The 26,246-nt window shown below is 43.5% G+C and overlaps 41 non-coding genes across 41 annotated transcripts; 18 read left to right on the forward strand and 23 right to left on the reverse strand.

Moving 5' to 3' along the window:
* Window positions 1–39: 39 nt before the first annotated feature.
* trnat-cgu (transfer RNA threonine (anticodon CGU)) lies at window positions 40–113 on the forward strand. Its single transcript has one exon. It is a non-coding gene; the product is annotated as a tRNA-Thr (tRNA).
* A 239-nt stretch (window positions 114–352) lies between these two features.
* On the reverse strand, window positions 353–426 carry trnat-agu (transfer RNA threonine (anticodon AGU)). The gene has a single exon. It is a non-coding gene; the product is annotated as a tRNA-Thr (tRNA).
* Window positions 427–1,322: 896 nt separating this feature from the next.
* Window positions 1,323–1,404, reverse strand: trnal-uag (transfer RNA leucine (anticodon UAG)). Its single transcript has one exon. It is a non-coding gene; the product is annotated as a tRNA-Leu (tRNA).
* Window positions 1,405–1,557: 153 nt separating this feature from the next.
* On the reverse strand, window positions 1,558–1,631 carry trnat-agu (transfer RNA threonine (anticodon AGU)). Its single transcript has one exon. It is a non-coding gene; the product is annotated as a tRNA-Thr (tRNA).
* A 574-nt stretch (window positions 1,632–2,205) lies between these two features.
* On the forward strand, window positions 2,206–2,279 carry trnat-ugu (transfer RNA threonine (anticodon UGU)). The gene has a single exon. It is a non-coding gene; the product is annotated as a tRNA-Thr (tRNA).
* Window positions 2,280–2,621: 342 nt separating this feature from the next.
* trnat-cgu (transfer RNA threonine (anticodon CGU)) lies at window positions 2,622–2,695 on the forward strand. Its single transcript has one exon. It is a non-coding gene; the product is annotated as a tRNA-Thr (tRNA).
* A 320-nt stretch (window positions 2,696–3,015) lies between these two features.
* trnal-uag (transfer RNA leucine (anticodon UAG)) lies at window positions 3,016–3,097 on the reverse strand. Its single transcript has one exon. It is a non-coding gene; the product is annotated as a tRNA-Leu (tRNA).
* A 1,327-nt stretch (window positions 3,098–4,424) lies between these two features.
* trnat-ugu (transfer RNA threonine (anticodon UGU)) lies at window positions 4,425–4,498 on the forward strand. The gene has a single exon. It is a non-coding gene; the product is annotated as a tRNA-Thr (tRNA).
* A 238-nt stretch (window positions 4,499–4,736) lies between these two features.
* On the reverse strand, window positions 4,737–4,810 carry trnat-agu (transfer RNA threonine (anticodon AGU)). The gene has a single exon. It is a non-coding gene; the product is annotated as a tRNA-Thr (tRNA).
* A 593-nt stretch (window positions 4,811–5,403) lies between these two features.
* On the forward strand, window positions 5,404–5,477 carry trnat-cgu (transfer RNA threonine (anticodon CGU)). Its single transcript has one exon. It is a non-coding gene; the product is annotated as a tRNA-Thr (tRNA).
* Window positions 5,478–5,802: 325 nt separating this feature from the next.
* trnal-aag (transfer RNA leucine (anticodon AAG)) lies at window positions 5,803–5,884 on the reverse strand. The gene has a single exon. It is a non-coding gene; the product is annotated as a tRNA-Leu (tRNA).
* Window positions 5,885–6,222: 338 nt separating this feature from the next.
* On the forward strand, window positions 6,223–6,296 carry trnat-ugu (transfer RNA threonine (anticodon UGU)). The gene has a single exon. It is a non-coding gene; the product is annotated as a tRNA-Thr (tRNA).
* A 728-nt stretch (window positions 6,297–7,024) lies between these two features.
* Window positions 7,025–7,106, reverse strand: trnal-uag (transfer RNA leucine (anticodon UAG)). The gene is given in 2 exon segments: window positions 7,025–7,059; window positions 7,069–7,106. It is a non-coding gene; the product is annotated as a tRNA-Leu (tRNA).
* Window positions 7,107–7,259: 153 nt separating this feature from the next.
* On the reverse strand, window positions 7,260–7,333 carry trnat-agu (transfer RNA threonine (anticodon AGU)). The gene has a single exon. It is a non-coding gene; the product is annotated as a tRNA-Thr (tRNA).
* A 1,602-nt stretch (window positions 7,334–8,935) lies between these two features.
* trnat-ugu (transfer RNA threonine (anticodon UGU)) lies at window positions 8,936–9,009 on the forward strand. The gene has a single exon. It is a non-coding gene; the product is annotated as a tRNA-Thr (tRNA).
* Window positions 9,010–9,247: 238 nt separating this feature from the next.
* On the reverse strand, window positions 9,248–9,321 carry trnat-agu (transfer RNA threonine (anticodon AGU)). The gene has a single exon. It is a non-coding gene; the product is annotated as a tRNA-Thr (tRNA).
* A 582-nt stretch (window positions 9,322–9,903) lies between these two features.
* trnat-ugu (transfer RNA threonine (anticodon UGU)) lies at window positions 9,904–9,977 on the forward strand. The gene has a single exon. It is a non-coding gene; the product is annotated as a tRNA-Thr (tRNA).
* Window positions 9,978–10,630: 653 nt separating this feature from the next.
* trnat-cgu (transfer RNA threonine (anticodon CGU)) lies at window positions 10,631–10,704 on the forward strand. Its single transcript has one exon. It is a non-coding gene; the product is annotated as a tRNA-Thr (tRNA).
* Window positions 10,705–11,023: 319 nt separating this feature from the next.
* trnal-aag (transfer RNA leucine (anticodon AAG)) lies at window positions 11,024–11,105 on the reverse strand. Its single transcript has one exon. It is a non-coding gene; the product is annotated as a tRNA-Leu (tRNA).
* A 338-nt stretch (window positions 11,106–11,443) lies between these two features.
* trnat-cgu (transfer RNA threonine (anticodon CGU)) lies at window positions 11,444–11,517 on the forward strand. Its single transcript has one exon. It is a non-coding gene; the product is annotated as a tRNA-Thr (tRNA).
* Window positions 11,518–11,755: 238 nt separating this feature from the next.
* Window positions 11,756–11,829, reverse strand: trnat-agu (transfer RNA threonine (anticodon AGU)). The gene has a single exon. It is a non-coding gene; the product is annotated as a tRNA-Thr (tRNA).
* A 1,604-nt stretch (window positions 11,830–13,433) lies between these two features.
* On the forward strand, window positions 13,434–13,507 carry trnat-cgu (transfer RNA threonine (anticodon CGU)). Its single transcript has one exon. It is a non-coding gene; the product is annotated as a tRNA-Thr (tRNA).
* A 238-nt stretch (window positions 13,508–13,745) lies between these two features.
* Window positions 13,746–13,819, reverse strand: trnat-agu (transfer RNA threonine (anticodon AGU)). The gene has a single exon. It is a non-coding gene; the product is annotated as a tRNA-Thr (tRNA).
* A 582-nt stretch (window positions 13,820–14,401) lies between these two features.
* trnat-ugu (transfer RNA threonine (anticodon UGU)) lies at window positions 14,402–14,475 on the forward strand. The gene has a single exon. It is a non-coding gene; the product is annotated as a tRNA-Thr (tRNA).
* A 238-nt stretch (window positions 14,476–14,713) lies between these two features.
* Window positions 14,714–14,787, reverse strand: trnat-agu (transfer RNA threonine (anticodon AGU)). The gene has a single exon. It is a non-coding gene; the product is annotated as a tRNA-Thr (tRNA).
* Window positions 14,788–15,882: 1,095 nt separating this feature from the next.
* Window positions 15,883–15,956, forward strand: trnat-cgu (transfer RNA threonine (anticodon CGU)). Its single transcript has one exon. It is a non-coding gene; the product is annotated as a tRNA-Thr (tRNA).
* Window positions 15,957–16,684: 728 nt separating this feature from the next.
* Window positions 16,685–16,766, reverse strand: trnal-uag (transfer RNA leucine (anticodon UAG)). Its single transcript has one exon. It is a non-coding gene; the product is annotated as a tRNA-Leu (tRNA).
* Window positions 16,767–16,903: 137 nt separating this feature from the next.
* On the reverse strand, window positions 16,904–16,977 carry trnat-agu (transfer RNA threonine (anticodon AGU)). Its single transcript has one exon. It is a non-coding gene; the product is annotated as a tRNA-Thr (tRNA).
* A 574-nt stretch (window positions 16,978–17,551) lies between these two features.
* On the forward strand, window positions 17,552–17,625 carry trnat-cgu (transfer RNA threonine (anticodon CGU)). Its single transcript has one exon. It is a non-coding gene; the product is annotated as a tRNA-Thr (tRNA).
* A 239-nt stretch (window positions 17,626–17,864) lies between these two features.
* trnat-agu (transfer RNA threonine (anticodon AGU)) lies at window positions 17,865–17,938 on the reverse strand. The gene has a single exon. It is a non-coding gene; the product is annotated as a tRNA-Thr (tRNA).
* A 1,604-nt stretch (window positions 17,939–19,542) lies between these two features.
* On the forward strand, window positions 19,543–19,616 carry trnat-ugu (transfer RNA threonine (anticodon UGU)). Its single transcript has one exon. It is a non-coding gene; the product is annotated as a tRNA-Thr (tRNA).
* A 238-nt stretch (window positions 19,617–19,854) lies between these two features.
* trnat-agu (transfer RNA threonine (anticodon AGU)) lies at window positions 19,855–19,928 on the reverse strand. The gene has a single exon. It is a non-coding gene; the product is annotated as a tRNA-Thr (tRNA).
* A 589-nt stretch (window positions 19,929–20,517) lies between these two features.
* Window positions 20,518–20,599, reverse strand: trnal-uag (transfer RNA leucine (anticodon UAG)). Its single transcript has one exon. It is a non-coding gene; the product is annotated as a tRNA-Leu (tRNA).
* A 144-nt stretch (window positions 20,600–20,743) lies between these two features.
* Window positions 20,744–20,817, reverse strand: trnat-agu (transfer RNA threonine (anticodon AGU)). The gene has a single exon. It is a non-coding gene; the product is annotated as a tRNA-Thr (tRNA).
* Window positions 20,818–21,903: 1,086 nt separating this feature from the next.
* On the forward strand, window positions 21,904–21,977 carry trnat-ugu (transfer RNA threonine (anticodon UGU)). The gene has a single exon. It is a non-coding gene; the product is annotated as a tRNA-Thr (tRNA).
* Window positions 21,978–22,215: 238 nt separating this feature from the next.
* trnat-agu (transfer RNA threonine (anticodon AGU)) lies at window positions 22,216–22,289 on the reverse strand. The gene has a single exon. It is a non-coding gene; the product is annotated as a tRNA-Thr (tRNA).
* An 827-nt stretch (window positions 22,290–23,116) lies between these two features.
* Window positions 23,117–23,190, forward strand: trnat-ugu (transfer RNA threonine (anticodon UGU)). The gene has a single exon. It is a non-coding gene; the product is annotated as a tRNA-Thr (tRNA).
* Window positions 23,191–24,014: 824 nt separating this feature from the next.
* Window positions 24,015–24,088, reverse strand: trnat-agu (transfer RNA threonine (anticodon AGU)). Its single transcript has one exon. It is a non-coding gene; the product is annotated as a tRNA-Thr (tRNA).
* An 827-nt stretch (window positions 24,089–24,915) lies between these two features.
* On the forward strand, window positions 24,916–24,989 carry trnat-ugu (transfer RNA threonine (anticodon UGU)). The gene has a single exon. It is a non-coding gene; the product is annotated as a tRNA-Thr (tRNA).
* Window positions 24,990–25,717: 728 nt separating this feature from the next.
* On the reverse strand, window positions 25,718–25,799 carry trnal-uag (transfer RNA leucine (anticodon UAG)). The gene has a single exon. It is a non-coding gene; the product is annotated as a tRNA-Leu (tRNA).
* A 153-nt stretch (window positions 25,800–25,952) lies between these two features.
* Window positions 25,953–26,026, reverse strand: trnat-agu (transfer RNA threonine (anticodon AGU)). Its single transcript has one exon. It is a non-coding gene; the product is annotated as a tRNA-Thr (tRNA).
* Window positions 26,027–26,246: the final 220 nt, after the last annotated feature.

The raw sequence follows: 26,246 nt of genomic DNA on the forward strand, positions 1-26,246 counted from the left end.
ATATGGGCAATTCTCTGGGATTCGAAATCGTTTAAATGAGGCGCTGTGGCTTAGCTGGTTAAAGTGCCTGTCTCGTAAACAGGAGATCCTGGGTTCATTTCCCAGCAGTGCCTCTGTGTATAAACACTACTTATGACTAGCTTGCTTCTAAATGCCCAGTACAATTTTATTAGTCATTTCAAAGCAAAAGATGTGTAAAGCTACAGTCATGTTGGCAAAGGCCAAAAAGGGAGTTGTTTTATGCTTGAAATGGTTCTTCTAACAACAACGAGATCCACGCTTGCTACTAAATGCCCATCGCAAAAGTTCAGTCAATTTAATGGCAAAAGATGCATAAAGACACAGTCAGCTCAGGCATTGCTGGGATTCGAACCCAGGATCTCCTGTTTACTAGACAGGCACTTTAACCAACTAAGCCACAGCGCCACTCAAGACTCTGGCTTCATTTTCAGCCACACAGTCTAAAGGTAAACTCTCAGAGAAGATCACAAAACAATGTCTGCAAAAAGCAAGATGCCTCTCCATTCTGTGGCTGGATCATCCGTGAAATCCTGAGATCAAGTTACAAGACTTCCTTGATCGCTGGACTTCTTTGTGTGCGGCGTAGGTACTGGGGCCTAGCGGGTAAAAGCATGTCTTGTACAATTTTATTGGTCATTTCAAGGCAAAAGATGTGTAAAGCTACAGTCATGTTGGCAACGGCCAAAAAGGGAGTTGTTTTATGCTTGAAATGCTTCTTCTATCACTCCCGGTTTCGCAAGATCAAATATTGAGATCAAATGCTACAAGGTCCACTATACCACTCTGCTCTATTGCTCTGTCAGGTTGGCACGTTTCAACATTTTCAGTGCACGTAATACTGCTTTTTTTGGGATTATGGGATAAAGAAGCAACTGTGTAATTTCACACAAAAAGTCAGAAGATGTTGTTGCTTTAGCCATAGATGATTTTTTGATGCTTCACGCTGTTCAACCAGCGGTGGAGACTACAAATAAGTCAACTCCTGTCTCAAACAAAGTCATTCATTTGAGATATGGAATCGATAGCCTCTAGTTGTCAGATGGCAGTGGTGGGATTCCACTTGTCCTGAGAGACTGGAGCCTTCAGCCAGCGCTTTGGACCACTCAGCCACACTTCCTGCACTTGTTTTTCTGTTGCATTCGTGCAGGTTACGAGCTAGGAAGCTCAGCAGGGAGGATGTCTTAACTAGAAGAGCTGATCATCTGTGCATAATTGTACAAAGAGTAAACATTGATGACCTGCAAGAGGTAAGAACCCTTTATCATTATAAGAAGTGCTTTCCATATGCACCTGGTGTCAAATGGCAGTGGTGGGATTTGAACCCACGCCTCCTGAGAGACTGGAGCCTAAATCCAGCGCCTTAGACCACTCGGCCACACTACCTCAAGGCGCAGCTTTTGCCTCGGGGAAAAATAACGCAGTAGGCATGTAAGCGCGCAGGATAAATTGACAACGAGATCCACGCTTGCTACTAAATGCCCAACGCAATAGTTTAGTCAATTAAAGGCAAAAGATGCATAAAGACACAGTCAGCTCAGGCACTGCTGGGATTTGAACCCAGGATCTCCTGTTTACTAGACAGGCACTTTAACCAACTAAGCCACAGCGCCACTCAAGACTCTGGCTTCATTTTCAGCCACACAGTCTAAAGGTAAACTCTCAGAGAAGATCACAAAACAACGTCTGCAAAAAGCAAGATGCCACTCCATTCTGTGGCTGGATCATCCGTGAAATCCTGAGATCAAGTTACAAGACTTCCTTGATCGCTGGACTTCTTTGTGTGCGGCGTAGGTACTGGGGCCTAGCGGGTAAAAGCATGTCTTGGAGATCTCGTGTATTCCTTCCAGGAGTGCCTTAATCACTTGATGTTTTTGCACGCACCATCTACTTTGACACTACAATGTTCATAAAAGGAGTTGTTTTGTGCTTGAAATGGTTGTTCTATCACTGCCATTTTCGCAAGATCAGCTATTGAGATCAAGTGCTAGCAGTTTCAAGCTGTAACAAAGTTCATGTGGAATCAATTCTGACATGTTGGATTACGCCTTTGCATACATTACCAAGGTGCACTTCCACATGGCGTCCCATGAAGTTTTGTCGCAGAATGTGCAACTCTAACATCCATCCGTTTTTGGCTCACGGTACATATGGGCAATTCTCTGGGATTTGAAATCGTTTAAATGAGGCGCTTTGGCTTAGCTGGTTAAAGCGCCTGTCTTGTAAACAGGAGATCCTGGGTTCAAATCCTAGCAGTGCCTCTGTGTATAAACACTACTTATGACTAGCTTGCTTCTAAATGCCTAGTACAATTTTATTGGTCATTTCAAGGCAAAAGATGTGTAAAGCTACAGTCATGTTGGCAAAGGCCAAAAAGGGAGTTGTTTTATGCTTGAAATGGTTCTTCTAACAACAACGAGATCCACGCTTGCTACTAAATGCCCAACGCAAAAGTTCAGTCAATTAAAGGCAAAAGATGCATAAAGACACAGTCAGCTCAGGCACTGCTGGGATTCGAACCCAGGATCTCCTGTTTACTAGACAGGCACTTTAACCAACTAAACCACACACACATTCTCTGGGATTTGAAATCCTTTAAATGACGCGCTGTGGCTTAGCTGGTTAAAGTGCCTGTCTCGTAAACAGGAGATCCTGGGTTCAAATCCCAGCAGTGCCTCTGTCTATAAACACCACTTATGACTAGCTTTCTTCTGAATGCCCAATACAATTTCATTGGTCATTTCAAGGCAAAAGATGTGTCTGCCTTTCAACATTTTCAGTGCACATAATACTTCTTTTTCTCCGATTATGGCATGAAGAAGCAACTGTGTAATTTCACACAAAAAGTCAGAAGATGCTGTTTCTTTAGCCATAGATTTTTCTTTTTTTAATGCTGCACACTGTTCAACCTGCGGTGGAGACTACAGATGAGTCAACTCCTGTCTTAAACAAAGTCATTCATTTGAGATATGGAATCAATAGCCTTTAGTTGTCAAATGGCAGTGCTGGGATTCGAACCCACGCCTCCTGAGAGACTGGAGCCTAAATCTAGCGCCTTAGACCACTCAGCCACACTACCTCAAGGCGCAGCTTTTTGCCCCGGGAAAAATAACGCCGTAGGCATGTAAGCGCGTAGGATAAATTGACAACGAGATCCACGCTTGCTACTAAATGCCCAACGCATCCGTGAAATCCTGAGATCAAGTTACAAGACTTCCTTGATCGCTGGACTTCTTTGTGTGCGGCGTAGGTACTGGGGCCTAGCGGGTAAAAGCATGTCTTGGAGATCTCGTGTATTCCTTCCAGGAGTGCCTTAATCACTTGATGTTTTTGCACGCACCATCTACTTTGACACTACAATGTTCATAAAAGGAGTTGTTTTGTACTTGAAATGGTTCTTCTATCACTGCCATTTTCGCAAGATCAGATATTGAGATCAAGTGCTAGCAGTTTCAAGCTGTACCAAAGTTCATGTGTAATCAATTCTGATATGTTGGATTACGCCTTTGCATACATTACCAAGGTGCACTTCCACACGGCGTCCCATGAAGTTTTGTCGCAGAAGGTGCAATTCTAACATCCATCGAAATATAATTGGGGTTTTGGCTCACGGTACATATGGGCAATTCTCTGGGATTTGAAATCCTTTAAATGATGCGCTGTGTGTCAGATGGCTACAAAATGCCCAACGCATCCGTGAAATCCTGAGATCAAGTTACAAGACTTCCTTGATCGCTGGACTTCTTTGTGTGCGGGGTAGGTACTGGGGCCTAGCGGGTAAAAGCATGTATTGGAGATCTCGTGTATTCCTTCCAGGAGTGCCTTAATCACTTGATGTTTTTGCACGCACCATCTACTTTGACACTACAATGTTCATAAAAGGAGTTGTTTTGTGCTTGAAATGGTTGTTCTATCACTGCCATTTTCGCAAGATCAGCTATTGAGATCAAGTGCTAGCAGTTTCAAGCTGTAACAAAGTTCATGTGGAATCAATTCTGACATGTTGGATTACGCCTTTGCATACATTACCAAGGTGCACTTCCACATGGCGTCCCATGAAGTTTTGTCGCAGAAGGTGCAACTCTAACATCCATTGAAATATAATTGGGTTTTTGGCTCACGGTACATATGGGCAATTCTCTGGGATTTGAAATCCTTTAAATGAGGCGCTGTGTGTCAGATTGTTACAAAATGCCCAACGCATCCGTGAAATCCTGAGATCAAGTTACAAGACTTCCTTGATCGCTGGACTTCTTTGTGTGCGGCGTAGGTACTGGGGCCTAGCGGGTAAAAGCATGTCTTGGAGATCTCGTGTATTCCTTCCAGGAGTGCCTTAATCACTTGATGTTTTTGTACGCACCATCTACATATGGGCAATTCTCTGGGATTTGAAATCCTTTAAATGAGGCGCTGTGGCTTAGCTGGTTAAAGTGCCTGTCTTGTAAACAGGAGATCCTGGGTTCAAATCCCAGCAGTGCCTCTGTGTATAAACACTACTTATGACTAGCTTGCTTCTAAATGCCCAGTACAATTTTATTGTTCATTTCAAGGCAAAAGATGTGTAAAGCTACAGTCATGTTGGCAAAGGCCAAAAAGGGAGTTGTTTTATGCTTGAAATGGTTCTTCTAACAACAACGAGATCCACGCTTGCTACTAAATGCCCAACGCAAAAGTTCAGTCAATTAAAGGCAAAAGATGCATAAAGACACAGTCAGCTCAGGCACTGCTGGGATTCAAACCCAGGATCTCCTGTTTACTAGACAGGCACTTTAACCAACTAAGCCACAGCGCCACTCAAGCTGCTGGCTTCATTTTCAGCCACACAGTCTAAAGGTAAACTCTCAGAGAAGATCACAAAACAATGTCTGCAAAAAGCAAGATGCCAATCCATTCTGTGGCTGGATAATCCGTGAAACCGTGAAATCCTTAGATCAAGTTACAAGACTTCCTTGATCGCTGGACTTCTTTGTGTGCGGCGTAGGTACTGGGGCCTAGCGGGTAAAAGCATGTCTTGGAGATCTCGTGTATTCCTTCCAGGATTGCCTTATCACTTGATGTTTTTGCACGCACCATCTACTTTGACACTACAATGTTCATAAAAGGAGTTGTTTTGTGCTTGAAATGGTTCTTCTATCACTGCCATTTTCGCAAGATCAGATATTGAGATCAAGTGCTAGCAGTTTCAAGCTGTAACAAAGTTCATGTGGAATCAATTCTGACATGTTGGATTACGCCTTTGCATACATTACCAAGGTGCACTTCCACATGGCGTCCCATGAAGTTTTGTCGCAGAAGGTGCAACTCTAACATCCATCGAAATATAATTGGGTTTTTGGCTCACGGTACATATGGGCAATTCTCTGGGATTTGAAATCCTTTAAATGAGGCGCTGTGGCTTAGCTGGTTAAAGTGCCTGTCTCGTAAACAGGAGATCCTGGGTTCAAATCCCAGCAGTGCCTCTGTCTATAAACACCACTTATGACTAGCTTTCCTCTGAATGCCCAATACAATTTCATTGGTCATTTCAAGGCAAAAGATGTGTCTGCCTTTCAACATTTTCAGTGTACATAATACTTCTTTTTCTCCGATTATGGCATGAAGAAGCAACTGTGTAATTTCACACAAAAAGTCAGAAGATGCTGTTTCTTTAGCCATAGATTTTTTTTTTTTTTTTTTAATGCTGCACACTGTTCAACCTGCGGTGGAGACTACAGATGAGTCAACTCCTGTCTTAAACAAAGTCATTCATTTGAGATATGGAATCAATAGCCTTTAGTTGTCAAATGGCAGTGGTGGGATTCGAACCCACGCCTCCTGAGAGACTGGAGTCTTAATCCAGCGCCTTGGACCACTCGGCCACACTACCTCAAGAAGCACCTTTTTGCCCCGGGGAAAAATAACGCCGTAGGTATGTGAGCACGTAGGATATATTGACAACGAGATCCACGCTTGCTACTAAATGCCCAACGCAATAGTTTAGTCAATTAAAAGCAAAAGATGAATAAAGACACAGTCAGCTCATGTGGAATCAATTCTGACATGTTGGATTACGCCTTTGCATACATTACCAAGGTGCACTTCCACACGGCGTCCCATGAAGTTTTGTCGCAGAAGGTGCAACTCTAACATCCATCGAAATATAATTGGGTTTTTGGCTCACGGTACATATGGGCAATTCTCTGGGATTTGAAATCCTATAAATGAGGCGCTGTGGTTTAGCTGGTTAAAGCGCCTGTCTTGTAAACAGGAGATCCTGGGTTCAAATCCCAGCAGTGCCTCTGTGTATAAACACTACTTATGACTAGCTTGCTTCTAAATGCCCAGTACAATTTTATTGGTCATTTCAAGGCAAAAGATGTGTAAAGCTACAGTCATGTTGGCAAAGGCCAAAAAGGGAGTTGTTTTATGCTTGAAATGGTTCTTCTATCACTCCCGGTTTCGCAAGATCAAATATTGAGATCAAATGCTACAAGGTCCACTATACCACTCTGCTCTATTGCTCTGTCAGGTTGGCACGTTTCAACATTTTCAGTGCACGTAATACTGCTTTTTTTGGGATTATGGGATAAAGAAGCAACTGTGTAATTTCACACAAAAAGTCAGAAGATGTTGTTGCTTTAGCCATAGATGATTTTGTGATGCTTCACGCTGTTCAACCAGCGGTGGAAACTACAGATAAGTCAACTCCTGTCTCAAACAAAGTCATTCATTTGAGATATGGAATCGATAGCCTGTAGTTGTCAGATGGCAGTGGTGGGATTCCACTTGTCCTGAGAGACTGGAGCCTTAAGCCAGCGCTTTGGACCACTCAGCCACACTTCCTACACTTAATTTTCTGTTGCATTCGTGCAGGTTACGAGCTAGGAAGCTTAGCAGGGAGGATGTCTTAACTAGAAGAGCTAATCATCTGTGCATAATTGTACAAAGAGTAAACATTGATGACCTGCAAGAGGTAAGAACCCTATATCATTATAAGAAGTGCTTTCCATATGCACCTGGTGTCAAATGGCAGTGGTGGGATTTGAACCCACGCCTCCTGAGAGACTGGAGCCTAAATCAAGCGCCTTAGACCACTCGGCCACACTACCTCAAGGCGCAGCTTTTGCCTCGGGGAAAAATAACGCAGTAGGCATGTAAGCGCGTAGGATAAATTGACAACGAGATCCACGCTTGCTACTAAATGCCCAACGCAATAGTTTAGTCAATTAAAGGCAAAAGATGCATAAAGACACAATCAACTCAGACACTGCTGGGATTCGAACCCAGGATCTCCTGTTTACTAGACAGGCACTTTAACCAACTAAGCCACAGCACCACTCAAGCTGCTGGCTTCATTTTCAGCCACACAGTCTAAAAGTAAACTCTCAGAGAAGATCACAAAACAATGTCTGCAACAAGCAAGATGCCACTCCATTCTGTGGCTGGATCATCCGTGAAACCGTGAAATCCTGAGATCAAGTTACAAGACTTCCTTGATCGCTGGACTTCTTTGTGTGCGGCGTAGGTACTGGGGCCTAGCGGGTAAAAGCATGTCTTGGAGATCTCGTGTATTCCTTCCAGGAGTGCCTTAATCACTTGATGTTTTTGCACGCACCATCTACTTTGACACTACAATGTTCATAAAAGGAGTTGTTTTGTGCTTGAAATGGTTTTTCTATCACTGCCATTTTCGCAAGATCAGATATTGAGATCAAGTGCTAGCAGTTTCAAGCTGTAACAAAGTTCATGTGGAATCAATTCTGACATGTTGGATTACGCCTTTGCATACATTACCAAGGTGCACTTCCACATGGCGTCCCATGAAGTTTTGTCGCAGAAGGTGCAACTCTAACATCCATCGAAATATAATTGGGTTTTTGGCTCACGGTACATATGGGCAATTCTCTGGGATTTGAAATCCTTTAAATGAGGCGCTGTGTGTCAGATGGCTACAAAATGCCCAACGCATCCGTGAAATCCTGAGATCAAGTTACAAGACTTCCTTGATCGCTGGACTTCTTTGTGTGCGGCGTAGGTACTGGGGCCAAGTGGGTAAAAGCATGTCTTGGAGATCTCGTGTATTCCTTCCAGGAGTGCCTTAATCACTTGATGTTTTTGCACGCACCATCTACTTTGACACTACAATGTTCATAAAAGGAGTTGTTTTGTTCTTGAAATGGTTGTTCTATCACTGCCATTTTCGCAAGATCAGATATTGAGATCAAGTGCTAGCAGTTTCAAGCTGTAACAAAGTTCATGTGGAATCAATTCTGACATGTTGGATTACGCCTTTGCATACATAACCAAGGTGCACTTCCACATGGCGTCCCATGAAGTTTTGTCGCAGAAGGTGCAACTCTAACATCCATCGAAATATAATTGGGTTTTTGGCTCACGGTACATATGGGCAATTCTCTGGGATTTGAAATCCTTTAAATGAGGCGCTGTGTGTCAGATGGCTACAAAATGCCCAACGCATCCGTGAAATCCTGAGATCAAGTTACAAGACTTCCTTGATCGCTGGACTTCTTTGTGTGCGGCGTAGGTACTGGGGCCTAGCGGGTAAAAGCATGTCTTGGAGATCTCGTGTATTCCGTCCAGGAGTGCCTTAATCACTTGATGTTTTTGCACGCACCATCTACTTTGACACTACAATGTTCATAAAAGGAGTTGTTTTGTGCTTGAAATGGTTGTTCTATCACTGCCATTTTCGCAAGATCAGCTATTGAGATCAAGTGCTAGCAGTTTCAAGCTGTAACAAAGTTCATGTGGAATCAATTCTGACATGTTGGATTACGCCTTTGCATACATTACCAAGGTGCACTTCCACATGGCGTCCCATGAAGTTTTGTCGCAGAAGGTGCAACTCTAACATCCATCCGTTTTTGGCTCACGGTACATATGGGCAATTCTCTGGGATTTGAAATCGTTTAAATGAGGCGCTGTGGCTTAGCTGGTTAAAGCGCCTGTCTTGTAAAAAGGAGATCCTGGGTTCATTTCCCAGCAGTGCCTCTGTGTATAAACACTACTTATGACTAGCTTGCTTCTAAATGCCCAGTACAATTTTATTAGTCATTTCAAAGCAAAAGATGTGTAAAGCTACAGTCATGTTGGCAAAGGCCAAAAAGGGAGTTGTTTTATGCTTGAAATGGTTCTTCTAACAACAACGAGATCCACGCTTGCTACTAAATGCCCAACGCAAAAGTTCAGTCAATTAAAGGCAAAAGATGCATAAAGACACAGTCAGCTCAGGCACTGCTGGGATTCGAACCCAGGATCTCCTGTTTACTAGACAGGCACTTTAACCAACTAAGCCACAGCGCCACTCAAGCTGCTGGCTTCATTTTCAGCCACACAGTCTAAAGCTAAACTCTCAGAGAAGATCACAAAACAATGTCTGCAAAAAGCAAGATGCCACTCCATTCTGTGGCTGGATCATCCGTGAAACCGTGAAATCCTGAGATCAAGTTACAAGACTTCCTTGATCGCTGGACTTCTTTGTGTGCGGCGTAGGTACTGGGGCCTAGCGGGTAAAAGCATGTCTTGGAGATCTCGTGTATTCCTTCCAGGAGTGCCTTAATCACTTGATGTTTTTGCACGCACCATCTACTTTGACACTACAATGTTCATAAAAGGAGTTGTTTTGTGCTTGAAATGGTTGTTCTATCACTGCCATTTTCGCAAGATCAGATATTGAGATCAAGTGCTAGCAGTTTCAAGCTGTAACAAAGTTCATGTGGAATCAATTCTGACATGTTGGATTACGCCTTTGCATACATTACCAAGGTGCACTTCCACATGGCGTCCCATGAAGTTTTGTCGCAGAAGGTGCAACTCTAACATCCATCCGTTTTTGGCTCTCGGTACATATGGGCAATTCTCTGGGATTTGAAATCGTTTAAATGAGGCGCTGTGGCTTAGCTGGTTAAAGTGCCTGTCTTGTAAACAGGAGATCCTGGGTTCATTTCCTAGCAGTGCCTCTGTGTATAAACACTACTTATGACTAGCTTGCTTCTAAATGCCAGGTACAATTTTATTAGTCATTTCAAAGCAAAAGATGTGTAAAGCTACAGTCATGTTGGCAAAGGCCAAAAAGGGAGTTGTTTTATGCTTGAAATGGTTCTTCTAACAACAACGAGATCCACGCAAAATGCCCAACGCATCCGTGAAATCCTGAGATCAAGTTACAAGACTTCCTTGATCGCTGGACTTCTTTGTGTGCGGCGTAGGTACTGGGGCCTAGCGGGTAAAATCATGTATTGGAGATCTCGTGTATTCCTTCCAGGATTGCCTTATCACTTGATGTTTTTGCACGCACCATCTACTTTGACACTACAATGTTCATAAAAGGAGTTGTTTTGTGCTTGAAATGGTTGTTCTATCACTGCCATTTTCGCAAGATCAGATATTGAGATCAAGTGCTAGCAGTTTCAAGCTGTAACAAAGTTCATGTGGAATCAATTCTGACATGTTGGATTACGCCTTTGCATACATTACCAAGGTGCACTTCCACATGGCGTCCCATGAAGTTTTGTCGCAGAAGGTGCAACTCTAACATCCATCGAAATATAATTGGGTTTTTGGCTCACGGAACATATGGGCAATTCTCTGGGATTTGAAATCGTTTAAATGAGGCGCTGTGGCTAAGCTGGTTAAAGTGCCTGTCTCGTAAACAGGAGATCCTGGGTTCAAATCCCAGCAGTGCCTCTGTCTATAAACACCACTTATGACTAGCTTTCTTCTGAATGCCCAATACAATTTCATTGGTCATTTCAAGGCAAAAGATGTGTCTGCCTTTCAACATTTTCAGTGCACATAATACTTCTTTTTCTCCGATTATGGCATGAAGAAGCAAATGTGTAATTTCACACAAAGAGTCAGAAGATGCTGTTTCTTTAGCCATAGATTTTATTTTTTTAATGCTGCACACTGTTCAACCTGCGGTGGAGACTACAGATGAGTCAGCTCCTGTCTTAAACAAAGTCATTCATTTGAGATATGGAATCAATAGCCTTTAGTTGTCAAATGGCAGTGGTGGGATTCGAACCCACGCCTCCTGAGAAACTGGAGCCTTAATCCAGCGCCTTGGACCACTCGGCCACACTACCTCAAGAAGCAGCTTTTTGCCCCGGGGAAAAATAACGCCGTAGGTATGTGAGCACGTAGGATAAATTGACAACGAGATCCACGCTTGCTACTAAATGCCCAACGCAATAGTTTAGTCAATTAAAAGCAAAAGATGAATAAAGACACAGTCAGCTCATGTGGAATCAATTCTGACATGTTGGATTACGCCTTTGCATACATTACCAAGGTGCACTTCCACACGGCGTCCCATGAAGTTTTGTCGCAGAAAGTGCAACTCTAACATCCATCGAAATATAATTGGGTTTTTGGCTCACGGTACATATGGGCAATTCTCTGGGATTTGAAATCGTTTAAATGAGGCGCTGTGGCTTAGCTGGTTAAAGTGCCTGTCTCGTAAACAGGAGATCCTGGGTTTATTTCCCAGCAGTGCCTCTGTGTATAAACACTACTTATGACTAGCTTGCTTCTAAATGCCCAGTACAATTTTATTAGTCATTTCAAAGCAAAAGATGTGTAAAGCTACAGTCATGTTGGCAAAGGCCAAAAAGGGAGTTGTTTTATGCTTGAAATGGTTCTTCTAACAACAACGAGATCCACGCTTGCTACTAAATGCCCAACGCAAAAGTTCAGTCAATTAAAGGCAAAAGATGCATAAAGACACAGTCAGCTCAGGCACTGCTGGGATTCGAACCCAGGATCTCCTGTTTACTAGACAGGCACTTTAACCAACTAAGCCACAGCGCCACTCAAGCTGCTGGCTTCATTTTCAGCCACACAGTCTAAAGGTAAACTCTCAGAGAAGATCACAAAACAATGTCTGCAAAAAGCAAGATGCCAATCTATTCTGTGGCTGGATCATCCGTGAAACCGTGAAATCCTGAGATCAAGTTACAAGACTTCCTTGATCGCTGGACTTCTTTGTGTGCGGCGTAGGTACTGGGGCCTAGCGGGTAAAAGGATGTCTTGGAGATCTCGTGTATTCCTTCCAGGAGTGCCTTAATCACTTGATGTTTTTGCACGCACCATCTACTTTGACACTACAATGTTCATAAAAGGAGTTGTTTTGTGCTTGAAATGGTTGTTCTATCACTGCCATTTTCGCAAGATCAGATATTGAGATCAAGTGCTAGCAGTTTCAAGCTGTAACAAAGTTCATGTGGAATCAATTCTGACATGTTGGATTACGCCTTTGCATACATTACCAAGGTGCACTTCCACATGGCGTCCCATGAAGTTTTGTCGCAGAAGGTGCAACTCTAACATCCATCGAAATATAATTGGGTTTTTGGCTCACGGTACATATGGGCAATTCTCTGGGATTTGAAATCCTTTAAATGAGGCGCTGTGTGTCAGATGGCTACAAAATGCCCAACGCATCCGTGAAATCCTGAGATCAAGTTACAAGACTTCCTTGATCGCTGGACTTCTTTGTGTGCGGCGTAGGTACTGGGGCCTAGCGGGTAAAAGCATGTATTGGAGATCTCGTGTATTCCTTCCAGGAGTGCCTTAATCACTTGATGTTTTTGCACGCACCATCTACTTTGACACTACAATGTTCATAAAAGGAGTTGTTTTGTGCTTGAAATGGTTGTTCTATCACTGCCATTTTCGCAAGATCAGATATTGAGATCAAGTGCTAGCAGTTTCAAGCTGTAACAAAGTTCATGTGGAATCAATTCTGACATGTTGGATTACGCCTTTGCATACATTACCAAGGTGCACTTCCACATGGCGTCCCATGAAGTTTTAAATCCAGCGCCTTAGACCACTCGGCCACACTACCTCAAGGCGCAGCTTTTTGCCCCGGGGAAAAATAACGCCGTAGGCATGTAAGCGCGTAGGATAAATTGACAACGAGATCCACGCTTGCTACTAAATGCCCAATGCATCCGTGAAATCCTGAGATCAAGTTACAAGACTTCCTTGATCGCTGGACTTCTTTGTGTGCGGCGTAGGTACTGGGGCCTAGCGGGTAAAAGCATGTCTTGGAGATCTCGTGTATTCCTTCCAGGAGTGCCTTAATCACTTGATGTTTTTGCACGCACCATCTACTTTGACACTACAATGTTCATAAAAGGAGTTGTTTTGTGCTTGAAATGGTTCTTCTATCACTGCCATTTTCGCAAGATCAGATATTGAGATCAAGTGCTAGCAGTTTCAAGCTGTAACAAAGTTCATGTGGAATCAATTCTGACATGTTGGATTACGCCTTTGCATACATTACCAAGGTGCACTTCCACACGGCGTCCCATGAAGTTTTGTCGCAGAAGGTGCAACTCTAACATCCATCCGTTTTTGGCTCTCGGTACATATGGGCAATTCTCTGGGATTTGAAATCGTTTAAATGAGGCGCTGTGGCTTAGCTGGTTAAAGTGCCTGTCTCGTAAACAGGAGATCCTGGGTTCATTTCCCAGCAGTGCCTCTGTGTATAAACACTACTTATGACTAGCTTACTTCTAAATGCCCAGTACAATTTTATTAGTCATTTCAAAGCAAAAGATGTGTAAAGCTACAGTCATGTTGGCAAAGGCCAAAAAGGGAGTTGTTTTATGCTTGAAATGGTTCTTCTAACAACAACGAGATCCACGCTTGCTACTAAATGCCCAACGCAAAAGTTCAGTCAATTAAAGGCAAAAGATGCATAAAGACACTGTCAGCTCAGGCACTGCTGGGATTCGAACCCAGGATCTCCTGTTTACTAGACAGGCACTTTAACCAACTAAGCCACAGCGCCACTCAAGCTGCTGGCTTCATTTTCAGCCACACAGTCTAAAGGTAAACTCTCAGAGAAGATCACAAAACAATGTCTGCAAAAAGCAAGATGCCAATCCATTCTGTGGCTGGATCATCCGTGAAACCGTGAAATCCTGAGATCAAGTTACAAGACTTCCTTGATCGCTGGACTTCTTTGTGTGCGGCGTAGGTACTGGGGCCTAGCGGGTAAAAGCATGTCTTGGAGATCTCGTGTATTCCTTCCAGGAGTGCCTTAATCACTTGATGTTTTTGCACGCACCATCTACTTTGACACTACAATGTTCATAAAAGGAGTTGTTTTGTGCTTGAAATGGTTGTTCTATCACTGCCATTTTCGCAAGATCAGCTATTGAGATCAAGTGCTAGCAGTTTCAAGCTGTAACAAAGTTCATGTGGAATCAATTCTGACATGTTGGATTACGCCTTTGCATACATTACCAAGGTGCACTTCCACATGGCGTCCCATGAAGTTTTGTCGCAGAATGTGCAACTCTAACATCCATCCGTTTTTGGCTCATGGTACATATGGGCAATTCTCTGGGATTTGAAATCATTTAAATGAGGCGCTTTGGCTTAGCTGGTTAAAGCGCCTGTCTTGTAAACAGGAGATCCTGGGTTCAAATCCTAGCAGTGCCTCTGTGTATAAACACTACTTATGACTAGCTTGCTTCTAAATGCCCAGTACAATTTTATTGGTCATTTCAAGGCAAAAGATGTGTAAAGCTACAGTCATGTTGGCAAAGGCCAAAAAGGGAGTTGTTTTATGCTTGAAATGGTTCTTCTAACAACAACGAGATCCACGCTTGCTACTAAATGCCCAACGCAAAAGTTCAGTCAATTAAAGGCAAAAGATGCATAAAGACACAGTAAGCTCAGGCACTGCTGGGATTCAAACCCAGGAACTCCTGTTTACTAGACAGGCACTTTAACCAACTAAGCCACAGCGCCACTCAAGACCCTGGCTTCATTTTCAGCCACACAGTCTAAAGGTAAACTCTCAGAGAAGATCACAAAACAATGTCTGCAAAAAGCAAGATGCCACTCCATTCTGTGGCTGGATCATCCGTGAAATCCTGAGATCAAGTTACAAGACTTCCTTGATCGCTGGACTTCTTTGTGTGCGGCGTAGGTACTGGGGCCTAGCGGGTAAAAGCATGTCTTGGAGATCTCGTGTATTCCTTCCAGGACTGCCTTAATCACTTGATGTTTTTGCACGCACCATCTACTTTGACACTACAATGTTCATAAAAGGAGTTGTTTTGTGCTTGAAATGGATGTTCTATCACTGCCATTTTCGCAAGATCAGCTATTGAGATCAAGTGCTAGCAGTTTCAAGTTGTAACAAAGTTCATGTGGAATCAATTCTGACATGTTGGATTACGCCTTTGCATACATTACCAAGGTGCACTTCCACATGGCGTCCCATGAAGTTTTGTCGCAGAAGGTGCAACTCTAACATCCATCGAAATATAATTGGGTTTTTGGCTCACGGTACATATGGGCAATTCTCTGGGATTTGAAATCCTTTAAATGAGGCGCTGTGTGTCAGATGGCTACAAAATGCCCAACGCATCCGTGAAATCCTGAGATCAAGTTACAAGACTTCCTTGATCGCTGGACTTCTTTGTGTGCGGCGTAGGTACTGGGGCCTAGCGGGTAAAATCATGTATTGGAGATCTCGTGTATTCCTTCCAGGATTGCCTTATCACTTGATGTTTTTGCACGCACCATCTACTTTGACACTACAATGTTCATAAAAGGAGTTGTTTTGTGCTTGAAATGGTTGTTCTATCACTGCCATTTTCGCAAGATCAGATATTGAGATCAAGTGCTAGCAGTTTCAAGCTGTAACAAAGTTCATGTGGAATCAATTCTGACATGTTGGATTACGCCTTTGCATACATTACCAAGGTGCACTTCCACATGGCGTCCCATGAAGTTTTGTCGTAGAAGGTGCAACTCTAACATCCATCGAAATATAATTGGGTTTTTGGCTCACGGAACATATGGGCAATTCTCTGGGATTTGAAATCCTTTAAATGAGGCGCTGTGGCTTAGCTGGTTAAAGTGCCTGTCTCGTAAACAGGAGATCCTGGGTTCAAATCCCAGCAGTGCCTCTGTCTATAAACACCACTTATGACTAGCTTTCTTCTGAATGCCAAATACAATTTCATTGGTCATTTCAAGGCAAAAGATGTGTAAAGCTACAGTCATGTTGGCAAAGGCCAACAAGGGAGTTGTTTTATGCTTGAAATGGTTCTTCTATCACTCCCGGTTTCGCAAGATCAAATATTGAGATCAAATGCTACAAGGTCCACTATACCACTCTGCTCTATTGCTCTGTCAGGTTGGCACGTTTCAACATTTTCAGTGCACGTAATACTGCTTTTTTTGGGATTATGGGATAAAGAAGCAACTGTGTAATTTCACACAAAAAGTCAGAAGATGTTGTTGCTTTAGCCATAGATGATTTTTTGATGCTTCACGCTGTTCAACCAGCGGTGGAGACTACAGATAAGTCAACTCCTGTCTCAAACAAAGTCATTCATTTGAGATATGGAATCGATAGCCTGTAGTTGTCAGATGGCAGTGGTGGGATTCCACTCGTCCTGAGAGACTGGAGCCTTAAGCCAGCGCTTTGGACCACTCAGCCACACTTCCTGCACTTGTTTTTCTGTTGCATTCGTGCAGGTTACGAGCTAGGAAGCTCAGCAGGGAGGATGTCTTAACTAGAAGAGCTGATCATCTGTGCATAATTGTACAAAGAGTAAACATTGATGACCTGCAAGAGGTAAGAACCCTATATCATTATATGAAGTGCTTTCCATAGGCACCTGGTGTCAAATGGCAGTGGTGGGATTTGAACCCACGCCTCCTGAGAGACTGGAGCCTAAATCCCGCGCCTTAGACCACTCGGCCACACCACCGCAGCTTTTGCCTCGGGGAAAAATAACGCAGTAGGCATGTAAGCGCGTAGGATAAATTGACAACGAGATCCACGCTTGCTACTAAATGCCCAACGCAATAGTTAAAGGCAAAAGATGCATAAAGACACAGTTAGCTCAGGCACTGCTGGGATTTGAACCCAGGATCTCCTGTTTACTAGACAGGCACTTTAACCAACTAAGCCACAGCGCCACTCAAGACTCTGGCTTCATTTTCAGCCACACAGTCTAAAGGTAAACTCTCAGAGAAGATCACAAAACAATGTCTGCAAAAAGCAAGATGCCACTCCATTCTGTGGCTGGATCATCCGTGAAATCCTGAGATCAAGTTACAAGACTTCCTTGATCGCTGGACTTCTTTGTGTGCGGCGTAGGTACTGGGGCCTAGCGGGTAAAAGCATGTCTTGGAGATCTCGTGTATTCCTTCCAGGAGTGCCTTAATCACTTGATGTTTTTGCACGCACCATCTACTTTGACACTACAATGTTCATAAAAGGAGTTGTTTTGTGCTTGAAATGGTTCTTCTATCACTGCCATTTTCGCAAGATCAGATATTGAGATCAAGTGCTAGCAGTTTCAAGCTGTAACAAAGTTCATGTGGAATCAATTCTGACATGTTGGATTACGCCTTTGCATACATTACCAAGGTGCACTTCCACACGGCGTCCCATGAAGTTTTGTCGCAGAAGGTGCAACTCTAACATCCATCCGTTTTTGGCTCCCGGTACATATGGGCAATTTTCTGGGATTTGAAATCGTTTAAATGAGGCGCTGTGGCTTAGCTGGTTAAAGTGCCTGTCTCGTAAACAGGAGATCCTGGGTTCATTTCCCAGCAGTGCCTCTGTGTATAAACACTACTTATGACTAGCTTGCTTCTAAATGCCCAGTACAATTTTATTAGTCATTTCAAAGCAAAAGATGTGTAAAGCTACAGTCATGTTGGCAAAAGCCAAAAAGGGAGTTGTTTTATGCTTGAAATGGTTCTTCTAACAACAACGAGATCCACGCTTGCTACTAAATGCCCAACGCAAAAGTTCAGTCAATTAAAGGCAAAAGATGCATAAAGACACTGTCAGCCTCAGGCACTGCTGGGATTCGAACCCAGGATCTCCTGTTTACTAGACAGGCACTTTAACCAACTAAGCCACAGCGCCACTCAAGCTGCTGGCTTCATTTTCAGCCACACAGTCTAAAGGTAAACTCTCAGAGAAGATCACAAAACAATGTCTGCAAAAAGCAAGATGCCAATCCATTCTGTGGCTGGATCATCCGTGAAACCGTGAAATCCTGAGATCAAGTTACAAGACTTCCTTGATCGCTGGACTTCTTTGTGTGCGGCGTAGGTACTGGGGCCTAGCGGGTAAAAGCATGTCTTGGAGATCTCGTGTATTCCTTCCAGGAGTGCCTTAATCACTTGATGTTTTTGCACGCACCATCTACTTTGACACTACAATGTTCATAAAAGGAGTTGTTTTGTGCTTGGAATGGTTGTTCTATCACTGCCATTTTCGCAAGATCAGCTATTGAGATCAAGTGCTAGCAGTTTCAAGTTGTAACAAAGTTCATGTGGAATCAATTCTGACATGTTGGATTACGCCTTTGCATACATTACCAAGGTGCACTTCCACATGGCGTCCCATGAAGTTTTGTCGCAGAAGGTGCAACTCTAACATCCATCGACATATAATTGGGTTTTTGGCTCACGGTACATATGGGCAATTCTCTGGGATTTGAAATCCTTTAAATGAGGCGCTGTGTGTCAGATGGCTACAAAATGCCCAACGCATCCGTGAAATCCTGAGATCAAGTTACAAGACTTCCTTGATCGCTGGACTTCTTTGTGTGCGGCGTAGGTACTGGGGCCTAGCGGGTAAAAGCATGTATTGGAGATCTCGTGTATTCCTTCCAGGAGTGCCTTAATCACTTGATGTTTTTGCACGCACCATCTACTTTGACACTACAATGTTCATAAAAGGAGTTGTTTTGTGCTTGAAATGGTTGTTCTATCACTGCCATTTTCGCAAGATCAGATATTGAGATCAAGTGCTAGCAGTTTCAAGCTGTAACAAAGTTCATGTGGAATCAATTCTGACATGTTGGATTACGCCTTTGCATACATTACCAAGGTGCACTTCCACATGGCGTCCCATGAAGTTTTAAATCCAGCGCCTTAGACCACTCGGCCACACTACCTCAAGGCGCAGCTTTTTGCCCCGGGGAAAAATAACGCCGTAGGCATGTAAGCACGTAGGATAAATTGACAACGAGATCCACGCTTGCTACTAAATGCCCAACGCATCCGTGAAATCCTGAGATCAAGTTACAAGACTTCCTTGATCGCTGGACTTCTTTGTGTGCGGCGTAGGTACTGGGGCCTAGCGGGTAAAAGCATGTCTTGGAGATCTCGTGTATTCCTTCCAGGAGTGCCTTAATCACTTGATGTTTTTGCACGCACCATCTACTTTGACACTACAATGTTCATAAAAGGAGTTGTTTTGTGCTTGAAATGGTTCTTCTATCACTGCCATTTTCGCAAGATCAGATTTTGAGATCAAGTGCTAGCAGTTTCAAGCTGTAACAAAGTTCATGTGGAATCAATTCTGATATGTTGGATTACGCCTTTGCATACATTACCAAGGTGCACTTCCACACGGCGTCCCATGAAATTTTGTCGCAGAAGGTGCAACTCTAACATCCATCCGTTTTTGGCTCTCGGTACATATGGGCAATTCTCTGGGATTTGAAATCGTTTAAATGAGGCGCTGTGGCTTAGCTGGTTAAAGCGCCTGTCTTGTAAACAGGAGATCCTGGGTTCAAATCCTAGCAGTGCCTCTGTGTATAAACACTACTTATGACTAGCTTGCTTCTAAATGCCCAGTACAATTTTATTGGTCATTTCAAGGCAAAAGATGTGTAAAGCTACAGTCATGTTGGCAAAGGCCAAAAAGGGAGTTGTTTTATGCTTGAAATGGTTCTTCTAACAACAACGAGATCCACGCTTGCTACTAAATGCCCAACGCAATAGTTTAGTCAATTAAAGGCAAAAGATGCATAAAGACACAGTCAGCTCAGGCACTGCTGGGATTTGAACCCAGGATCTCCTGTTTACTAGACAGGCACTTTAACCAACTAAGCCACAGCGCCACTCTTCTATCACTCCCGGTTTCGCAAGATCAAATATTGAGATCAAATGCTACAAGGTCCACTATACCACTCTGCTCTATTGCTCTGTCAGGTTGGCACGTTTCAACATTTTCAGTGCACGTAATACTGCTTATTTTGGGATTATGGGATAAAGAAGCAACTGTGTAATTTCACACAAAAAGTCAGAAGATGTTGTTGCTTTAGCCATAGATGATTTTTTGATGCTTCACGCTGTTCAACCAGCGGTGGAGACTACAGATAAGTCAACTCCTGTCTCAAACAAAGTCATTCATTTGAGATATGGAATCGATAGCCTGTAGTTGTCAGATGGCAGTGGTGGGATTCCACTTGTCCTGAGAGACTGGAGCCTTAAGCCAGCGCTTTGGACCACTCAGCCACACTTCCTGCACTTGTTTTTCTGTTGCATTCGTGCAGGTTACGAGCTAGGAAGCTCAGCAGGGAGGATGTCTTAACTAGAAGAGCTGATCATCTGTGCATAATTGTACAAAGAGTAAACATTGATGACCTGCAAGAGGTAAGAACCCTATATCATTATATGAAGTGCTTTCCATAGGCACCTGGTGTCAAATGGCAGTGGTGGGATTTGAACCCACGCCTCCTGAGAGACTGGAGCCTAAATCCCGCGCCTTAGACCACTCGGCCACACCACCTCAAGGCGCAGCTTTTGCCTCGGGGAAAAATAACGCAGTAGGCATGTAAGCGCGTAGGATAAATTGACAACGAGATCCACGCTTGCTACTAAATGCCCAATGCAATAGTTAAAGGCAAAAGATGCATAAAGACACAGTCAGCTCAGGCACTGCTGGGATTTGAACCCAGGATCTCCTGTTTACTAGACAGGCACTTTAACCAACTAAGCCACAGCGCCACTCAAGACTCTGGCTTCATTTTCAGCCACACAGTCTAAAGGTAAACTCTCAGAGAAGATCACAAAACAATGTCTGCAAAAAGCAAGATGCCACTCCATTCTGTGGCTGGATCATCCGTGAAATCCTGAGATCAAGTTACAAGACTTCCTTGATCGCTGGACTTCTTTGTGTGCGGCGTAGGTACTGGGGCCTAGCGGGTAAAAGCATGTCTTGGAGATCTCGTGTATTCCTTCCAGGAGTGCCTTAATCACTTGATGTTTTTGCACGCACCATCTACTTTGACACTACAATGTTCATAAAAGGAGTTGTTTTGTGCTTGAAATGGTTCTTCTATCACTGCCATTTTCGCAAGATCAGATATTGAGATCAAGTGCTAGCAGTTTCAAGCTGTAACAAAGTTCATGTGGAATCAATTCTGACATGTTGGATTACGCCTTTGCATACATTACCAAGGTGCACTTCCACATGGCGTCCCATGAAGTTTTAAATCCAGCGCCTTAGACCACTCGGCCACACTACCTCAAGGCGCAGCTTTTTGCCCCGGGGAAAAATAACGCCGTAGGCATGTAAGCACGTAGGATAAATTGACAACGAGATCCACGCTTGCTACTAAATGCCCAACGCATCCGTGAAATCCTGAGATCAAGTTACAAGACTTCCTTGATCGCTGGACTTCTTTGTGTGCGGCGTAGGTACTGGGGCCTAGCGGGTAAAAGCATGTCTTGGAGATCTCGTGTATTCCTTCCAGGAGTGCCTTAATCACTTGATGTTTTTGCACGCACCATCTACTTTGACACTACAATGTTCATAAAAGGAGTTGTTTTGTGCTTGAAATGGTTCTTCTATCACTGCCATTTTCGCAAGATCAGATATTGAGATCAAGTGCTAGCAGTTTCAAGCTGTAACAAAGTTCATGTGGAATCAATTCTGATATGTTGGATTACGCCTTTGCATACATTACCAAGGTGCACTTCCACACGGCGTCCCATGAAATTTTGTCGCAGAAGGTGCAACTCTAACATCCATCCGTTTTTGGCTCTCGGTACATATGGGCAATTCTCTGGGATTTGAAATCGTTTAAATGAGGCGCTGTGGCTTAGCTGGTTAAAGCGCCTGTCTTGTAAACAGGAGATCCTGGGTTCAAATCCTAGCAGTGCCTCTGTGTATAAACACTACTTATGACTAGCTTGCTTCTAAATGCCCAGTACAATTTTATTGGTCATTTTAAGGCAAAAGATGTGTAAAGCTACAGTCATGTTGGCAAAGGCCAAAAAGGGAGTTGTTTTATGCTTGAAATGGTTCTTCTAACAACAACGAGATCCACGCTTGCTACTAAATGCCCAACGCAATAGTTTAGTCAATTAAAGGCAAAAGATGCATAAAGACACAGTCAGCTCAGGCACTGCTGGGATTTGAACCCAGGATCTCCTGTTTACTAGACAGGCACTTTAACCAACTAAGCCACAGCGCCACTCAAGACCCTGGCTTCATTTTCAGCCACACAGTCTAAAGGTAAACTCTCAGAGAAGATCACAAAACAATGTCTGCAAAAAGCAAGATGCCACTCCATTCTGTGGCTGGATCATCCGTGAAATCCTGAGATCAAGTTACAAGACTTCCTTGATCGCTGGACTTCTTTGTGTGCGGCGTAGGTACTGGGGCCTAGCGGGTAAAAGCATGTCTTGGAGATCTCGTGTATTCCTTCCAGGAGTGCCTTAATCACTTGATGTTTTTGCACGCACCATCTACTTTGACACTACAATGTTCATAAAAGGAGTTGTTTTGTGCTTGAAATGGTTGTTCTATCACTGCCATTTTCGCAAGATCAGATATTGAGATCAAGTGCTAGCAGTTTCAAGCTGTAACAAAGTTCATGTGGAATCAATTCTGACATGTTGGATTACGCCTTTGCATACATTACCAAGGTGCACTTCCACATGGCGTCCCATGAAGTTTTGTCGCAGAAGGTGCAACTCTAACATCCATCGAAATATAATTGGGTTTTTGGCTCACGGTACATATGGGCAATTCTCTGGGATTTGAAATCCTTTAAATGAGGCGCTGTGTGTCAGATTGTTACAAAATGCCCAACGCATCCGTGAAATCCTGAGATCAAGTTACAAGACTTCCTTGATCGCTGGACTTCTTTGTGTGCGGCGAAAGTACTGGGGCCTAGCGGGTAAAAGCATGTCTTGGAGATCTCGTGTATTCCTTCCAGGAGTGCCTTAATCACTTGATGTTTTTGCACGCACCATCTACATATGGGCAATTCTCTGGGATTTGAAATCCTTTAAATGAGGCGCTGTGGCTTAGCTGGTTAAAGTGCCTGTCTTGTAAACAGGAGATCCTGGGTTCAAATCCCAGCAGTGCCTCTGTGTATAAACACTACGTATGACTAGCTTGCTTCTAAATGCCCAGTACAATTTTATTGGTCATTTCAAGGCAAAAGATGTGTAAAGCTACAGTCATGTTGGCAACGGCCAAAAAGGGAGTTGTTTTATGCTTGAAATGCTTCTTCTATCACTCCCGGTTTCGTAAGATCAAATATTGAGATCAAATGCTACAAGGTCCACTATACCACTCTGCTCTATTGCTCTGTCAGGTTGGCACGTTTCAACATTTTCAGTGCACGTAATACTGCTTTTTTTGGGATTATGGGATAAAGAAGCAACTGTGTAATTTCACACAAAAAGTCAGAAGATGTTGTTGCTTTAGCCATAGATGATTTTTTGATGCTTCACGCTGTTCAACCAGCGGTGGAGACTACAAATAAGTCAACTCCTGTCTCAAACAAAGTCATTCATTTGAGATATGGAATCGATTGCCTCTAGTTGTCAGATGGCATATATGGGCAATTCTCTGGGATTTGAAATCGTTTAAATGAGGCGCTTTGACTTAGCTGGTTAAAGCGCCTGTCTTGTAAACAGGAGATCCTGGGTTCAAATCCTAGCAGTGCCTCTGTGTATAAACACTACTTATGACTAGCTTGCTTCTAAATGCCCAGTACAATTTTATTGGTCATTTTAAGGCAAAAGATGTGTAAAGCTACAGTCATGTTGGCAAAGGCCAAAAAGGGAGTTGTTTTATGCTTGAAATGGTTCTTCTAACAACAACGAGATCCACGCTTGCTACTAAATGCCCAACGCAATAGTTTAGTCAATTAAAGGCAAAAGATGCATAAAGACACAGTCAGCTCAGGCACTGCTGGGATTTGAACCCAGGATCTCCTGTTTACTAGACAGGCACTTTAACCAACTAAGCCACAGCGCCACTCAAGACCCTGGCTTCATTTTCAGCCACACAGTCTAAAGGTAAACTCTCAGAGAAGATCACAAAACAATGTCTGCAAAAAGCAAGATGCCACTCCATTCTGTGGCTGGATCATCCGTGAAATCCTGAGATCAAGTTACAAGACTTCCTTGATCGCTGGACTTCTTTGTGTGCGGCGTAGGTACTGGGGCCTAGCGGGTAAAAGCATGTCTTGGAGATCTCGTGTATTCCTTCCAGGAGTGCCTTAATCACTTGATGTTTTTGCACGCACCATCTACTTTGACACTACAATGTTCATAAAAGGAGTTGTTTTGTGCTTGAAATGGTTGTTCTATCACTGCCATTTTCGCAAGATCAGATATTGAGATCAAGTGCTAGCAGTTTCAAGCTGTAACAAAGTTCATGTGGAATCAATTCTGACATGTTGGATTACGCCTTTGCATACATTACCAAGGTGCACTTCCACATGGCGTCCCATGAAGTTTTGTCGCAGAAGGTGCAACTCTAACATCCATCGAAATATAATTGGGTTTTTGGCTCACGGTACATATGGGCAATTCTCTGGGATTTGAAATCCTTTAAATGAGGCGCTGTGTGTCAGATTGTTACAAAATGCCCAACGCATCCGTGAAATCCTGAGATCAAGTTACAAGACTTCCTTGATCGCTGGACTTCTTTGTGTGCGGCGAAAGTACTGGGGCCTAGCGGGTAAAAGCATGTCTTGGAGATCTCGTGTATTCCTTCCAGGAGTGCCTTAATCACTTGATGTTTTTGCACGCACCATCTACATATGGGCAATTCTCTGGGATTTGAAATCCTTTAAATGAGGCGCTGTGGCTTAGCTGGTTAAAGTGCCTGTCTTGTAAACAGGAGATCCTGGGTTCAAATCCCAGCAGTGCCTCTGTGTATAAACACTACGTATGACTAGCTTGCTTCTAAATGCCCAGTACAATTTTATTGGTCATTTCAAGGCAAAAGATGTGTAAAGCTACAGTCATGTTGGCAACGGCCAAAAAGGGAGTTGTTTTATGCTTGAAATGCTTCTTCTATCACTCCCGGTTTCGTAAGATCAAATATTGAGATCAAATGCTACAAGGTCCACTATACCACTCTGCTCTATTGCTCTGTCAGGTTGGCACGTTTCAACATTTTCAGTGCACGTAATACTGCTTTTTTTGGGATTATGGGATAAAGAAGCAACTGTGTAATTTCACACAAAAAGTCAGAAGATGTTGTTGCTTTAGCCATAGATGATTTTTTGATGCTTCACGCTGTTCAACCAGCGGTGGAGACTACAAATAAGTCAACTCCTGTCTCAAACAAAGTCATTCATTTGAGATATGGAATCGATTGCCTCTAGTTGTCAGATGGCAGTGGTGGGATTCCACTTGTCCTGAGAGACTGGAGCCTTAAGCCAGCGCTTTGGACCACTCAGCCACACTTCCTGCACTTGTTTTTCTGTTGCATTCGTGCAGGTTACGAGCTAGGAAGCTCAGCAGGGAGGATGTCTTAACTAGAAGAGCTGATCATCTGTGCATAATTGTACAAAGAGTAAACATTGATGACCTGCAAGAGGTAAGAACCCTTTATCATTATAAGAAGTGCTTTCCATATGCACCTGGTGTCAAATGGCAGTGGTGGGATTTGAACCCAGGCCTCCTGAGAGACTGGAGCCTAAATCCAGCGCCTTAGACCACTCGGCCACACTACCTCGAGGCGCAGCTTTTGCCTCGGGGAAAAATAACGCAGTAGGCATGTAAGCGCGCAGGATAAATTGACAACGAGATCCACGCTTGCTACTAAATGCCCAACGCAATAGTTTAGTCAATTAAAGGCAAAAGATGCATAAAGACACAGTCAGCTCAGGCACTGCTGGGATTTGAACCCAGGATCTCCTGTTTACTAGACAGGCACTTTAACCAACTAAGCCACAGCGCCACTCAAGACTCTGGCTTCATTTTCAGCCACACAGTCTAAAGGTAAACTCTCAGAGAAGATCACAAAACAATGTCTTCAAAAAGCAAGATGCCACTCCATTCTGTGGCTGGATCATCCGTGAAATCCTGAGATCAAGTTACAAGACTTCCTTGATCGCTGGACTTCTTTGTGTGCGGCGTAGGTACTGGGGCCTAGCGGGTAAAAGCATGTCTTGGAGATC

This window comes from Channa argus, chromosome 10, assembly GCF_033026475.1.
Source record: "Channa argus isolate prfri chromosome 10, Channa argus male v1.0, whole genome shotgun sequence".
Classification (NCBI taxonomy): Eukaryota; Metazoa; Chordata; class Actinopteri; order Anabantiformes; family Channidae; genus Channa; species Channa argus.